Genomic DNA, 17,342 nt, shown 5'->3' with positions numbered 1-17,342 from the left:
CTTTTACATACATTTCGTCACGTTGAACCCCTAATTGTTCTTGTTACGCTTTCCATTCCGCCCGCATCAAGAACAATTGAACAATATCCGTGCCCAAAGATATTCATTGTATAAAAATAAAATAGTTAGAAATTCAACCAGAAAGTCGTCACATATCGTGAAACATCCAAAAACAAACAATTTTTTTATATTTCCAAATTTCGTAACTCTCATTCCCAGTGATGAAAATTTTTCTAACTAAAAGCTCAACGTCAGTCCCTAGGGACCGACACGGGGCTCAATGAATCAAGAAGGATTCATTGAGTTGCTAACACGCTCGGCAATATTTGTAACGAAATATGCGCCGAAAGCAATCAGCATCCATTTTTAAACCTAATCGTAATCTAAAATGTTAGGCTGCGTCCAGATTCTACGAATAACTTCGACACTTGGTCTACACTTTACGGGACGTTGTATTACAAGTACCCGCTACGTATTTGCTTAAACTCACAATCCATATGAAGTGATCGTTCACAATCTCTGGTAACGAGAAGAAGCTTCTAAATTGTGTAAAGAAAAAAATGAAACTATCAAATCGTCATATAATTTCTGATTTAACAGCGACGAAAATTGCTTTAAATGTGGACAAATCTGAGCGCTACGCGATTCAGGTTTAAATTGCTCAGTATGAATGATCATCTCCAATAACCCACTCATTTAAATGCTCTCAAAACAAAACACAACAAAGAAAAATAAAGAAACTCACCGAGCTGTGACGCCCACAAAGATGACTCACGTGAACCGTTCGGAAGTTTATTGTTATAATTTCAAATCCACTTCACATAAACAACGAGTGAGGAAAAAAACAACCGACATAAATGATGAGCTGCGCAAACACAAACTTCGTATGGTATCCTACGGAAACTAAAGAAATCATCGAATTAAAAATCGTAAAGTCTCGATTATAATCTTATACGGGGGGCAACGAAATGAAGAGACAATAACAAACGAACGGAAGGTAACTGAACTTTGTCGTTTTCGAACGAATTACGGTACGGGACGTGGAGCCCATTGGGAGCATTTGATAATGCCGCGAGGTGTGGCAGACTGTTGACTTCGACGACCGGAAGCGACGAACTCCCGGTTTTGGGTCCGCGGTTGCCATTACCTTCGGGGGGAGAAAAAGACTATCGAACTGGACCTCCAATGTCGGCTGTTCAAATGATGTGTAGCTCTCGAAGAGTGGTGAAGTGCAATTAAAATCACATTTCATTCATAGGAGCAGATCTCGTTCGTCGATGTAATCGGAGCATAGAAATTCCTTATGTAACAGTATGCTTGCAAATATTTCTCATTCTGTTAGAAGGCTAATACAGGCTAAGTCAATTATTTCCACCACAAATAATCATCCATTCGTGCTATGCTTCGATGGTGGTCGTTGATTTACAACGTAGTAATGCACCGAAGCAGTTTTTTTTAACAAAAGCCGCGTATAGGAGCCGATATTAGGATCTGAAAATACTCATTTTAATGCTCTATTGATAGAGATTGTGAAAATGGAAACCGAATATTGAAAAGAGTACCTTAAAACAATGGAACCATTAATACAGCACTTGCGTTGATACCCTGTACAGCAATGAATCATCTGGCAATATTTTTAGGGAAAACCATATACAGACGATTAAACTCTATATTCTTGCTAGTGGTATGCTTGAATGATCTTCCGATTGATTGTAATTTTGTAATTTGTAATGTTATTATTATTGAGATATAATGTGCGAAATGTCATTTAGCAGTGTAACGTGTATCTCTCCTGTATATTCTCTCGTGCCTCTCACGACATCCATTTTACTTTCACTCTGTAACTGAACTTCGAGCAATAAAGACGCGTGGATATAACTGACGAGTTGTCTGTCTTGATCCGAATATCCGGTTGTCCCAAAAATGATATGATAAATTATGTGGGAATGGCAAACGTTTCAAACTTTGTTCTCATTGTTCATTACCATTGAACAGCAGATAGCCAGTCAAACTAATCAATTTTCGTCAATTTCTTAGCGAACTTCGACAGTTTCATATGCTTGAAAGTATCTGTTACTTTTCCCCTTCCAGTTGAGGTATAAAACTCCTGCCCTGCAAGCTTTTCTTTGTCTTTATTGACATAGGTTCCGTCGCTCGTCACCATGCATTCGAACTTCATCAGCATTGTCGTGTACAGACAGGTTGTTCAATAAGTTCGAAAACAACTTTTCATCGTTGCGTAGATGCGCAACATGTGCATTCTGTGTATTGGTATTGGTGTCAGCTTTAGCCTCATATATAGGTGTCGACTTGCTGTCATTTGTTGTTTGTTTTGAAAAAGTACCGCGACGTGGTTGTAATCTTGTTTGCGTGAGATGAGCGACCCGGCGACATATTCCGGGGGTTGAAATCCCACGGGGTGAAGAAGAATTCCGTCGGTACCGGGCCGCGATGGGCGAGGACGCCAGCAGCCATCAAGGTGGTGAGGGAGCGGGTTCGTCGAAAAATGAACAGCTCGATGAGGAAGGCCGCAGCTGACCTGGATGTGTCAATCGGGAGTGCTTACACCATCATGACGAAGGACCTGGAATACAAGCCGTACAAGGAACGCAAGGTTCACGGGGTAACGGAGGCTACAATGTCCAAAATGATCGGCTGTGGGCACTTGTGGTTCTGAAGAAGGTTGTGAGTCCGGCACTCTAGGAGAAGGATCATTAAATCTTTCAACAGGAAGGCGCAGCGACCCACACGGCGATTATCGTCCAAGTGTGGTGTCGGGAGAATTTGACTGATTTTCTCGACAAAATTTTGTGCCCTCCCGGCTCCCCGGACGTAAAGTAAGCACTATACAGTGAGTGAAGTGAGCACTATGGACCAATTTGAGAAGCTCATTTCCAAGATCTGGGACGAATTGCCGATGGAACAGATGTGTGCCGTGTGCGATTCATTTGAGAAACGTCTCAAGCTGTTTTCGAGCCTGCTGATATGGTAGAGATTAATTTGCCTCCCTAAATCACCATATCACCGCCAGACGTCGACACTGTACAAACGACATCGCGGATCTTTTATGATACAATATGGCCACAATTACGATCTAATGTGATTTACTAATGAACGATTCTCCACAAATGTAATACAATTTTTCACCGTACTACATTGATTCAATTTATATGTTCATGGGACACGCGCTGACAAAACTACCCATGCAGCATAGTAACCTAATAGCGAATTCGTTTTTGTTCAGTTTCAACCCCAGTGCCGCACTAATTGTTGTCAAAACGTTTTTTTATTCACTCAATGTCGCACTAGTTCGCCCCGAAAGCTGTTAGTTTCGCACTGAGATGTTTCACGGGTTGGCACTCGGGTTCACGAATACAACTATACTGAACTGTCAGGTTCCGAGTATTTTGGAAAATCTAAAAATAAAGACTATGAAAATGGAAAACCTGCTGCTTTTGCTTTTGTGTTATTGGAATCGTAATCCAATTCGAATTCTGATTTTGAAGAGTATATTCGAGTAGACGGCATTAAGCTACGTGTGCTTTCATTGGGAGGCAAAAATAATGATGGATATTCAGGTGGAATAAACCTACTTTCAAAATCAAAATTATGAATGAAAATTTACTTTAACGTATCGAATATTTATTTTATGTCATGAAATAAGAGGTTTTTTCCGATACCGCAGAAACGTATTTAACGAAAACTGTGTCTAATGACGGCTTCATATTATAATAGTATTTATTTGTGAAATAAACAGGAAATGCATCGACACATGGTTAAGTGAGTGTCAGAACTACATGTGTTAGGTAATCAAACAATATGAAGTAAAATTTTTCATTCAAACTTTTATATTTTTACACTGCACTTGACCCTTCTGATCTGATGGAGAATAATTTACCTCCCAAGCACTAATATCGCCACCAGACATCGACACTGTACATTTGTCGTCGCAAGTATAAACAAATCAGACTATATAACGCACACCAACAAACCACCGCATTCGTGAAACTGAAAACTTTTTTTTATTACAGAGTCAGTTTGGCACTGACTCAGTTTTAAAAACGAATGCGCTATAAGATTCAGCAGAAAAATTTAACAGCTCTGTCATTCGAACTCTAACCCTGATGCAAAAACAGTGGAGCTACTCCGTTCAGAAGTGTGCGCGTTCAAGGAACGGTACCCCGCCACGTCGAAAACAGACACTGTGGACGCCAGATACACCCGTTCCGGCATCTACAACATCTTGGCATTATTGTACAACAATCAGAGCATCGAAAGAAAGCCCGGTTCCGGACTGCCGACGACCCTGAGCGAAAAGAAGCACCAAAGGATGCTGAAGAGGAAGATCGAGGGAAAAGTGGATCTATCGCTGCGTGCGCTTGGCCGGGAGGTCGGTGCAACCGGCCAAACAATGAAAAAGTACCTGACGAACATGAACTTACATGTCAGGAAGCGGAAGTCCCGTCCACTGGTCTCGAAGCTGCAGGCAATGACGCAGCGGCTGCGGCTGAATAAGATGGCCAAGTCAATTTTCCCGGCGAATCGCGACGTGGCGGTGGTGATGGACGACGAGACCTATATCACCCTGGATGGCAATGACTGGCAGAGCACTCCGTATTTTGCTTCCTACACGAAGCAAGTGAGCTCCGGAGTGAAGTATATTGCACACGCCAAGTTCCCCCAGAAGGTGCTGCTGTGACTAACAACCAACGAGAAGGGGATGTTCAATCTGCTCTTCTTTAGCTCCAGACTGGCCGTGAACGGGGAAATTTATAGTACGAAGTGCCTGCCGGAAGTTGTGTCGTTCATCAAAAAATACCAGAAGGGCGAGGACGCGGTATTCTGGCCGGATCTGGCGTTGACCCACTACTCGAAGCGATTGTTAGAGAAGATGGAGCGGCTGAATATCGATGTGGTACCCAAGTCGGCGAAACCGTCCAACGTCCCCCATCGAGAATTTTTGGGCAAACCTGAAGCGTAAGATTTACTCCAACAATTTTGTCGCGAAAACTGAGGAATTGATAAATAAAACGAAGAAAGAACTCGTAGAACAAGGGCGTAGATTTGTTTTGAAAGTAAGCTAATATGATTACTTTCCATTGGAAATTTGTCAAACTTAATTATTTGTCTTAGTTTTTTTTATCACCATCCGAAAAATCCTTTTTTTTAATGCAAACGTTATAACGATATATGATGCTTTTTACACTGATATGCGGATTGACCCGACAATGCTATATGTAGTATATACATTAAATCGTATAACTTTTACACACGCTAGGTCGTATATAAATTCGTATCAAATAACAATTGTATAAAATATCAATCAAAGGATACACCATGTGTATCCAAAATCGTATAAAACGCAAAAACTCGATTTTCCATATCATTGATGGATTAAGTCGTATATCGGTATCAGTGTGAAAAGCATCGTATATCGTTATATACGGCTATATATGTGATAAGGAGCTGTCCACATACCACGTGGACAGAAAAAGCACGATTTTAGACTCTCCCCTCCCCCTCCGTGGACAAGCGTGGACATTGGCTATACACCTCCCCTGTTGTCCACGTGGACATCCTTTCATATATTTCAATTGGAAATAAAGAAATAATTGCATTGTGTCTATATTCAATTTTAAATTAGTCTTATTTTTTTGTGTTTTTATAATGATGAAAAAACAATTAAAAAAAAGAAAGATGTCTTTTGTTTTGGTTTTTTTTTCTCGCATTGAAAACTTGTTTTTATAACAAATTTCTAGCGACCATTCTGCATTGAATATCCAGATTTCTCTCGGAGTGCTCGTGAGGCACAATTACACTAGACAATTATTGACTCAGGCAGCGCATCTTTCTTTCGATGCAAAGCAAACTGCTCCACTTCCAGAGCCTGCAACATTTAAATGGTCGAGAAACAAGTGTCTATCGAACATAGTTTTTCTGAAGACTTCTGAAATGATTTAGTACAATTAAATGTCGTTTTGAATGAAGCTAATCAATTTACTATTAAGAAAAATGTGTCGAAAGCAGAAACAACCAATGGATTTAGGCATACTTTTTTACTGAACTTTGACAGCGAGATACAAGTTCAGATAATGAGGCGAAAATTAGAACAAATAAAACACTACTTTCGAAAAAAAATGCTCCAATTTGAAACAAAAATATTTTCTATGCGGCTAATTCCATAAAACGTGGAATTGTCAAGCTAAATTTCAAATATAGGAAGACTTATCGCTTGTGATTTCCACTATGCCATTGATCTAATTGATAGCAGTTTCCTCTTGGCTGTGGTGCAAAATATGTAATCTAATCCCGGATTCAAAGCCTCTTGAAAAAAACACGAATGTTGTAATAACATGTACTAATTAACGGAGAACTCACTTGTAACATCCCAAACTTTCGTTCGGTAGGACAAAGTGATCCGCAAAAAAACCGCTTTCCGGTGCTGAGCATGCCTAAGCGTAAAGGCTGATTTAGACGGTGCCAGTCAACGCGCTAGTAGAAGAATCCAATCACTAGAGTCTAGTTATTAGAGCCATGTAAACACCCGGCTCCAGTTACTTGCGCAAGTATCGCACAAGTAATTGGCCACGCCAGCGAATAGAAAATTTTCTAGATACTGGCGCCAATAGATAAATGACAATTTCTTCCAAACAGTGCGTCATATTAGACATTTGTGTGAAATCGAAATGCCAGGCAGTTTCAGTGGTGCCATATATTTATTTGTACTGGAAGGGGAAAAATCTTTTTCGGCTATGGTGAAGACAATAATTAAACAGTGTTATTTGGCTTGCTCTGTAATTTGTATGTTTGTAACATGTTTGTTTGTAGCGCTTTACCACATTAAAAGAAATTTAACCCCCTTCCTGTTGACCGATTGGTCTGAAATTTGGAACACACCTTTATCTCTGCAGTCATTATAAAACTGGGTATTTCATTATTTTAAAAATCCAAGATTGCGGCTGCTACAAAATGGCGGATTACATATTTTCTCAAAACCCCATCAACATGAGTATCAAATCAAAGGGCTTGACTAGTAGAACACATGTATATATTCATTAGATCGCAATTCAATTCCAACATAATCGCTATTATAGCCGGTCAAAGTTGCATATTCATCCAAACAAATTCGGTAAGCATTTGCCATGTATGCCTCCACTTTTGCATGCATATGCCAGTTAGGCGCATTATATGCCAACCAAATTTTAGGGCATATGATGTTATATATACGCTTGTTATGCGATTTAATGTTTGCTGGGTGGTTCACATATTTTCTCAAAACCCGGTCAATATTGGTATCAAATGAAAGGGCTTGACTAGTAGAACACAGTTATTCATGAGAAATGCAAATCCACGATGGCCGCCACCACAAAATGGCGGATCACATATTTTCTCAAAACCCTATCAATATGGGTATCAAATGAAAGGACTTGATTAGTAGAACACAGTTATCCATGAGAAATGCAAATTCAAAATGGCCGCCACAACAGAATGGCGGATTACATATTTTCTCAAAATCCCATCAACATGGGTATCAAATGAAAGGGCTTGACTAGTAGAACACAGTTATTCATGAGAAATGCAAATCCAAAATGGCCGCCACCATAAAATGGCGGTTCACATATTTTCTCAAAATCCCATCAATATGGGTATCAAATGAAAGGGCTTGACTAGTAGAACACAGTTTTTCATGAGAAATGCAAATCCACGATGGCCGCCACCACAAAATGGCGGATCACATATTTTCTCAAAACCCTATCAATATGGGTATCAAATGAAAGGACTTGATTAGTAGAACACAGTTATCCATGAGAAATGCAAATTCAAAATGGCCGCCACAACAGAATGGCGGATTACATATTTTCTCAAAATCCCATCAATATGGGTATCAAATGAAAGGGCTTGACTAGTAGAACACAGTTTTTCATGAGAAATGCAAATCCAAAATGGCCGCCACCACAAATTAACGGATCAAATATTTTCTCAAAACCCTTTTAATATGGGTATCAAATGAAAGGGCTTGACTAGTAGAACACAGTTATTCATGAAAAATGCAAATCCAAGATGGCGGCCACTACAAAATGGCGGATTACATATTTTCTCAGAACCCCATCAATATGGGTATCAAATGAAAGGGCTTGACTAGTAGAACACAATTATTCATGAGAAATGCAAATCCAAAATGGCCGCCACCATAAAATGGCGGTTCACATATTTTCTCAAAACCCTTTTAATATGGGTATCAAATGAAAGGGCTTGACTGGTAGAATACAGTTATTTATGAAAAATGCAAATCTAAAATGGCGGCCACTACAAAATGGTGGATTACATATTTTCAGAAATTTATGGAAAATTATGAAAAATGCAAATCCAAAATGACCGCCATCATAAAATGGCGCCATGTTTTTCTCAACGCCCATCAATATGGGTATCAAATGAAGATGCTCGACTGGTAGAACACAGTAGATCATGAAAAATCCCAACAAACATCGAAACATACTTTTAATTCTACTGTCATTATAAAACTGCGTATTCCATGTTCATGGAAAATTTGATTTGGCCGCCGCTAAAAAATGGCTGAATGGCTTGACTTGGAGAATACACTACACTATGAACAACATAATTTCGAAAAGGTCACCGCCATAAATTGGTCCACTATGTATTTTTTGCAATCCCCTCAATATTAGTATCAAATGAAATGATTTCACTAATAGAATACAGTACACCATCGAAATACTCCGAAGAAAGTTAGGTAAGAAACAAAAATTGAAAAAACACAAATTTTTTGGATGGTTTTAATGTAGAGAAACTAGGAAATAAAATAAGTAAAAAAACCTTTTTAAGTTAAACGGTTTAATGTACTAAGAGCTAGAAAATAATTTGACAAGTAGCTGTTAGTAATTATCACATCCGTTCTTTCATTGATCTAGGGCAATGATGAGACTATAATAACATCGTGGGGTATATGATGAAACAACTAACTGTGGATAATGGAAATCCAACGTTTATTTCTTACCTAATTTTCTTCGGAATATTTTCATGATGTATTGTATTCCATTAGTCAAATCATTTTATTTGATACCGATATTGAGGGAATTGCAAAAAATACATAGTCGACCATTTAGTGGCGGTGACCTTTTTGAATTTATGTTGTTTATTATGTTTCGTGTTCTTCATGCCAAGTCATTCAGCCATTTTTAGCGAAGGCCAAAATAAATTTTTCAAGGCCATAGAATACGTAGTTTGATAATGGCAGTAGAATTGAAAGTATGTTCCATATTTCAGATCAATCAGTCAATAGGAACGGGGCAATTTTCTATTAATATGGGACAACCCTACAAACATTCAAACATACATACAAACAGGTCAAGCTGAATGAAACCATTTAAAAAGTAATTAGTTGTTTGGGGACTGCGGTCATTTTGGACTTGCATTTTTCACAAATTACTGTCTTCTACTAGTCAATCCCTTTCATTTGATATACATATTGATGGGGTTCTGATAAAATGTGTAATCCACCATTTTGTAGAGGTTGCCATCTTGGATTTGCATTTCTCATGTTTAACTGTGTTCTACTAGTTAAGTTCTTTTATCTGATACCCATATTGATGGGGTTTTGAGACAACGTGTAATCAGTCATTTTGTGGTGGCGGCCATTTTTGATTCGCATTTTTCATAAATAACTGTGTCCTACTAGTCAATCCCTTTCATTTGATATCCATATTGATCGGGTTTAAAGAAAATATGTAATCCGCCATTTTGTGGTGGCGGCCATTTTTAATTCGCATTTTTTATAAATAACTGTCAATCCCTTTCATTTGATACCCACATTGATTGAGTTTAAAGAAAATATGTAATCCGCCATTTTGTGGTGGCGGCCATTTTGGATTTGCATTTCTCATGAATAACTGTGTTCTACTAGTCAAGCCCTTTCATTTGATACCCATATTGAAGGAGTTTGGGAGAATATGTAATCCGTCATTTTGTGGTGGGCTGCCATTTTGGATTTGCATTTCTCATGAATAATTGTGTTCTACTAGCCAAGCCCTTTCATTTGATACCCATATTGAAGGAGTTTGGGAGAATATGTAATCCGTCATTTTGTGGTGGCTGCCATTTTGGATTTGCATTCCTCATGAATAGTTGTGTTCTACTAGCCAAGCCCTTTCATTTGATACCCATATTGAAGGAGTTTGGGAGAATATGTAATCCGCCATTTTGTAACGGCAGCCATATTGGAGTTTTAAAATCATGAAATTCCCAGTTTTATAATGACTGCAGAGATAAAGGTGTGTTCCAAATTTCAGATCAATCGGTCAACAGGAAGGGGCTCAAATTTCTATCGATGTGGTAATGCGCTACAGACAAACATTTTACAAACATATGAACGTACAAACATACAAATTACAGGGCATGCTAAATAAAACCGTTTAAAAACAGTTCCTATCGGTGCTTTATGAGAAACATCTGTGTTCTTACTGTACAGAACAAAACAAAAAAAAGTTAAAAAAATATACCTTTCCGGATAAATCTGTACATTTGCCAACACTGGATGGTTCGACGGTACAAGGAACATCAAATTCAATTCCCTCAATGTATACATGGAAGAATCTCCATTCGCGTTGACGGCATTGTGCTTCATGTGTTCGATTTGTGAAGCGAAAATGATAATAGACAATGAAATCATGGAAATATCAGGAAATTTATATAAAAAACAGCTGATGAAGGTTCAGTACGACGTGTTTAATTAGTAAATTAACAAGAAGTAAAATTTTTCATTCAAATTTTGACAATTTAAAACTGCCTTCGGGCTTACAAAACCGATAAAGATTAATTTGACTCCCAAAATAGTTATCGCCACCAGACGTCGCCACTGTCATTCGTCATCGAGGATAAAGTGACAGCCAAGCTGTCCAGTTGCTGAAAATGCCCACATTCCGTTTTGCCTGCCAAGATCGGGTCGATGAAATGTCAACAATCGACCTCAAATGCTGCCACCTTGCAATCGAGTTATCGACCTTTCATATGCATTCATCGAACAACTTGACGCCACTTTTTCGCCAACATGTGCAAGGCGTCGACCTGCTTGCAGCGCTGCTTTCAGCACTGCTTGCTGCTTGTTTGTATTGGTTTGTTATTGAAAATGAAAAGGAAATACATTGATCGATTTTAATCATTTTATCGAAAAAAAATAATAAGAATCCATGTATAATAAAAATAAGGTATATAATGGAATCGGTGCATCCGGGTTGTCTGGATTGACGATTCAAATCCGACTGAGTACATTGATGAATACCTCCTTGCCCTTGATGACACAGATATGTGGCTGAGGAGGATTCTTCAATGTGCGTGAAGCACGAGATCTCCGAGGGGGAAAATTGCTCGAAATACTATCGATGGCCAGGTCCTGCTGCTGTTGCTGTTGATGCTGTTCCCCGGAATAGCAGCCTGGACTTAAAGGATACTGCTGCGGGAAAGCTGATGCTGTTGGCTGGTGTGACAGAAGTGGAAATAAGCAATGTGGTGATGAGGGAAATCATCTTTCTCACTCGCCGATTGATTGAGTCGGATGTATTCATAGCTGAAACAAAATAAAATGATTAGTAAGTGAAAAGCAGAAATGAATTCCCTACTCACCAGTTGTATGATCCGGATAAAAAAGCGAACATTAAAATATCATGCGATTATGTTCGCTTACCTCGCCTATTTTCATTCTACTATACAACGGAATCAGTGTATTCGGGTTCCTCCGGGTGGTAATTCAGCTGAGCAAGTTGATAAATACCTCCTTGTTGAGTTTTCGTGTCTGAAGAGGATTTTTGAATGTGCGCGAAGCACGGAACCTCTAATGGGGAAAGTTCTTCGCAATACCATACCATGGTCAAATTCTGCTGCTGCTGCTGTTGATGCTGTCCCCCGGCATTGCCAACAGGGGTTGGAGGTTACTGCTGCAGGAAAACGGATGTTGTTGGCTGTTGTGATAGAAGTGGAAATCCGTACTGTGGTGATGGGAGAATTCATCTTTCTCACTTACCGATTGATGGAAGCAAACGAGTCGAATGTATTCATAGCTGATAAGACAAGATAAAATAATTAATAATTAATAAGCCGAAATATATTTCATACTCACCAGTTGTATGATCCATTTGTTTTGGTTTGAGATGACAGTTTAGCGGAGTGGAAAAAAGAACCACCAGTGATGCCATTTGGTTTGTTTAATTATTCAGTATTTTCGACTAACGAACTATCCGCGTTGACGATATTGGGGAATAGGCATGACAGTATGGATTTGCAGAAGGAATGAATACATTTTTAAAATGAAAATTATGAATGAACATGATTTTTCCTTAATCAAATTAGTACTCTATGTAAGTGAAAATCACCATTGCCTGCAAGTGGTGAAAAAACGTCATAAAAAATATGTTTTGAGATAATTTTATATTATAATGACAAGTTTTTTTTGAGAATATCTGAACGTCTATAGAAAATTGTTCAAATTAGGGTCATGACAACGTACTTTAAGTAGAAAAAAATATGCAAAGAAAAAAATTTCATACAAATTTTAGCAAATATAAACTGATTCGGGCCGACTAATATGATAGAGAATAGTTTGCCTCATACAAACTAATGCTGTATCCAGATGTCGATACCTAATCGTCGTCATCGTGAATAGGTAACAGCGTTACGGTCGTTGTTAGGTCGATGTTTTTTTCGTCGATTGGATTGTGGGTGTGTATAAACGCACAGCACCAGTCAACTGGTGATCTAAATATGGCGTGCCGTTGACGTTCAAGTAACTGGCGCCAATTACTGGTCAATGTGTAAATCAGCTATAAGAACACACTGGACGGCTCTCCCGCGCGGATTTGGCAATGACAGACCGCCACGGAGCCTCGATAATGGAATGTGTATGATATAAAACACACAAGGCGGGGCGGGGGTGTACGGTTCCAAAATCACTGTTGTACGGTTCCTCATTCGCTGCGGTGGCTCGATGGAGATGATGCGCCGCAACGGTTTTGTGAGAGTATTAGTGTTTATACGCTTCTGAAAGGTGAAAATAAAGCAAGGCAATAATAAATGTACTCTCAGGTGAGCCAATACGTGAAATCCACTCTGCGGTCATGTAGCTGCGGATAATCGTATTCCATCCAAATTGTCGAGAAATGCAATATTTCAGACGTTTGTGATCAAGTTCTCTCTCCCTTTCGCTCAGGTTAACATCCCCTCTTCCGTTTCTCATCATTCTGTATTTATAACCGCCCCTCTAATCCGCTTACTGTCCAAACAGTTGTACCTTGTACCATAGACTCGTCTTGCATCTGTCTATAAACATATAATAATGGCAGATAGTGAAACCGTCGAAAGACGCTGAATGTGTTTTACATCAAGCTCCTGCTGCGACTTGTCATTGTGAAAATCGCGCGGTAGAGCCGTCCAGTGTGTATCCACGCTAACTCAGCTGTATTCAAAAATAACGTCGCAAAATTCGGGAACGAGGGTACTCAGAAAAGGTGGACTGAATCTGGTTCTTCTAATACACAAAGGCAGGTAAAGAGATTTGGATAGCACTCCCCAGCAAAACAACAAACATTAAATCGTATAATTTTGCACGTGCCAAGTCTTACAAGAAATCCGAATAAATCATAATTGCATATACTATCAATCAAAGTATGTATCGTGTATATTTTTTTTTTATCTTCGCTTATTTTTCGTCGGCCTATTTCCGCCACTTTAGTGCCAATCACCGACATCAGGGAGGCGACTCCACCTGTTCCTACCTATCAGACTCAACAACTCATGAGCCGGGCCAACTTCTTTTACTTCCGCTCCGAAGGAAGACGTAACCAGAGATTTTTCGCCTCAGAAAATCCCAACGACGCCAGCTGGGATTGAACCCAGGCCGATCGGATTGTGAGGCTGTTACGCTAACCATACAACCACTGGCGCCGTCTGAATCGTGTATATTTGAAATCGCATAAAATGTAAAAACTCGATTTTATATACCATTATCAAATTAAGTCGCAATTCGGTATAATAAACATCAATTTTATGATGTACATTGTCGTGAAATATATATAATCCGCATCATATGCGTATATTACGCTAATGCAGTTTGTGTGTCGTATAAGCGTATAATTTAAATCGATTCAGTACTGTAGTAAATCGTGTTGCATGCTGAAGAAAATCATGAAACAGTAAATCATATTAGATCCTAATAAAGAACATATTACATCATATTGAAATATCAATGAAATGCTGATGAACTCGAAAGTTTTAACTGCTGTTAAATTTAATTTCAGATAGTCGCGCGAGATAGCTGGTGTATGATAATCCAGACGACCGGAGTTCGAATCCACATTGCAGCAGTTTTCACAAAACATCAGTCTGTGCCATTTTTAATATTCATATTCCACTCCCAACACAAGTCAATCAAATAATTATTATTTCCACAAACATAAATACTCATATATAAAAATGGCGATTAGTGAGGCTATAATAAACATTTCACGAAAATATTTTGCGCCATTTGTTTTTTTTTCTATGTCTGTAATAAATCGTATATGAGTATGGAAAAAGTCGTATTTAGTGCTTTGACAATTCATGAATATATCCATATTAGATCGCAATTCAATTCAACATAATCATTATTATAGCCGGTCAAAGTTGCATATTCATCCAAACAAATTCGGTAAGCATTTGTCATGTATGTATATGGTCTGCACTTTTGCATGCATATGCCAGTTAGGCGCATTATATGCCAACCAAATTTTAGGGCATATGATGTTATATATACGCTTGTTTTGCGATTTAAAGTTTGCTGGGTAGCGTGTGTATAAGTACACTGCAACTCGACTAAAGTTAGTTTTCTGTAATACTGTTGATTACAGCCATGTTTTTTATCCAGTAAGTTTTTCATGTTTATTTATCATAAGAACACCGTACTTATGTGCGAGCAGTGTACGCGAGGTCTGGCGTACCACACCCCGGCCGTATGTACTCTCCAAGGGACACAAATTTGGGAAGGCTCGTTGTTGCCGCAGCAGTTTTGGTTTCAGGATTTTCCATATGCAATCAGCTGCATGTAGCTGAAGTATTTGCAATGTTTACCTGTCATTCCACTATATAAATAAATGCATGTATGTGTATGTGAAAGATGTACGGTTTTGTGTAGTGCGAGGACTCTTTCATATTGTAATCCGGTTATCCATCCAAACCCAGCGGTGCTTTTTGAAACCGATCCGGCGGAAACCGGATAATGTGTAATCGCCCTTAGGCATGCTCAGCACCGGAGAGCGGTTTTTCGCGGATCACTTTGTTCTACCGAACGAAAGATTGGGATGTTACAGATGAGTTTATCAGAGCGAATAAACGTCCGACTGAAGGTCATGGACATCAATTTAATGTTCCCAAGATAAATTTATCCCTTGAAGGTCGTTAACCTTCCTAAAGATGATCAGATGGAATATATTCCAATGTCGTCTGGAATAACCGAACCAACACCTTATGATCGTGATGTTGTTTTTGCTATTGTTCTGATGTTTCATAACACGGCACTCTATTAATTATTCGCCGAAAATGGATAAAAAAATATCCTTGGGGTTAGCCTACGGTTTTAGTAGCAGTGCAATATGGTGAGCCAGTCTCAGGATAAGAAAACATTTTAAAATAAAGCTTTTTTTTTTAGTTGTATGAGTATTCCCCCCACAAATTGTGGATAGTCTATCTGCATACAAATTATGTAGAGTTCCACAATCCTATTTTATGAGTAGATATTTATTAAGCATGTTGACATATTTGCGCTAATTTATGTTTTTGATTAATTCAAGGTAATTAAGGTTTACTCGAGCCCGAAAGGAGCGTTCTGTATTTGTGCTGACGGAAAAATATATCGTAATAGCCTTGGCCAATAACGCATTTACCGTTCTGAATAATATTTCGGACACTTTGTTCTAATATCTTAAAATGCTTAATGCACTGATGATATAACTATAAAATCAATATCACAATTGCTTCTTAGAGTAATCCCTTGGTTTCACTAACATGTCATATGAGAACTACACTTGAATTATAACATAATCGGAATAAATCTATCAACACTACTCACTATCGTTTGTGTTTGACGTTTGCTTAGCGTGAGCACGTACAATTTACCCGTTTATCAATATTTAAATTTCTCCCGTGTTTCATCAGTTCTCATCATCGTTAACAGTTACTGTGATTGCTTGGTAAGTGTTTCACAGTTGACTATAAAATATAATCAAGTGTAATGTAATTTTCGTTCAAAAAATTACAAAATAAAGTGTCCGAAATTTGAATTCAGTCTGTCCGAAATTTGATTCAGTGTCCGAAGTTTGATTTTTATTCGCTTCATTTGAAAAGCATTTTATTCGATAATTTTTTTATGTTTTCAATCAAATAGGTACCAAAGTAGAAAGCTTAAAATTATATTGAACTAATTTACTAAAAATGGCAACCAAATAATACCTTGCATAAAGTTTAGAACTGTTTTCTACATCATATGCCTTAAGTGTCCGAAATATGATTCAGAACGGTACATCAACTCATAAAATTAGTGATTTGAGGGGGATTATTGTTTGTAGTCTCTTGTAGATGAATTTAAACACCATCCGAGAAATCCTCTGTGGAACATTAAATATTAATGTCGTCCTATCTGCTGTAGCGCATTTTTTCCTCACACAATTTCATCGAAGTAAACGCGCTCGGAGAGGAAAATTGAACGCCCGGACGAGAAAGCGAGAATCATGAAGCGTACGTCATAGAGATACTCATTCCCATGGAGCAAATTCTTGTTAGGAGTTGTAAACAGAACGAGGAAGGAGAGTAACTCAATTATTCGAACTAGTTTCAGTCTAGCAATGCTTCCGCGTGTAAAACCGCAGCGAAGGATCTACAGTGTATTGTAAATGAGCCATGTCACACAGAGCGGGGTGGTTTTGGAAGCGAATTCAAATCGAGAAAAAAACCGTCGCGATATCCGCGGCGGCGAATCCGCCTAATGTGACATCAGCCTAAGTCAGCTGTATTAAAAAATAACGTCGCAAAATTCGGGAAATATTCGGGAACGAGGGTACATAGAAAAGGTGGACTGAATCAACCCTACAATGTACTCTGCAGATAAAAATGTATCAGCAGTTCGCCATGTCAAATTTACGGTCCGTAGACTTGGACATAGAACAAAGAGTTCAGTTTATGCTCAAATGACGTAGCTTAGAAGTTGAAAACAATGATCCTCTACTTCCAATGGAATTTTGATCACTCACCGTTTATGTGAGTTTCATTTAGAATACATATTTGAGCGGATAAGTTCGCTGATATGGAAA

At 38.6% G+C, this 17,342-nt stretch overlaps 1 long non-coding RNA gene across 1 annotated transcript; it reads right to left on the bottom strand.

Moving 5' to 3' along the window:
- Nucleotides 1-11,160: 11,160 nt before the first annotated feature.
- Nucleotides 11,161-12,169, bottom strand: LOC129775014 (uncharacterized). Its single transcript, XR_008742836.1, has 3 exons — nt 12,128-12,169; nt 11,635-12,068; nt 11,161-11,578 (listed from the first exon to the last, which is right to left on the bottom strand). It is a non-coding gene; the product is annotated as an uncharacterized LOC129775014 (long non-coding RNA).
- Nucleotides 12,170-17,342: the final 5,173 nt, after the last annotated feature.

Source organism: Toxorhynchites rutilus, chromosome 3, assembly GCF_029784135.1.
Source record: "Toxorhynchites rutilus septentrionalis strain SRP chromosome 3, ASM2978413v1, whole genome shotgun sequence".
Lineage (NCBI taxonomy): Eukaryota > Metazoa > Arthropoda > Insecta > Diptera > Culicidae > Toxorhynchites > Toxorhynchites rutilus.
Note: the sequence above shows the minus strand (reverse complement) of the source record. Positions and strands in the feature narration are given on the sequence as shown.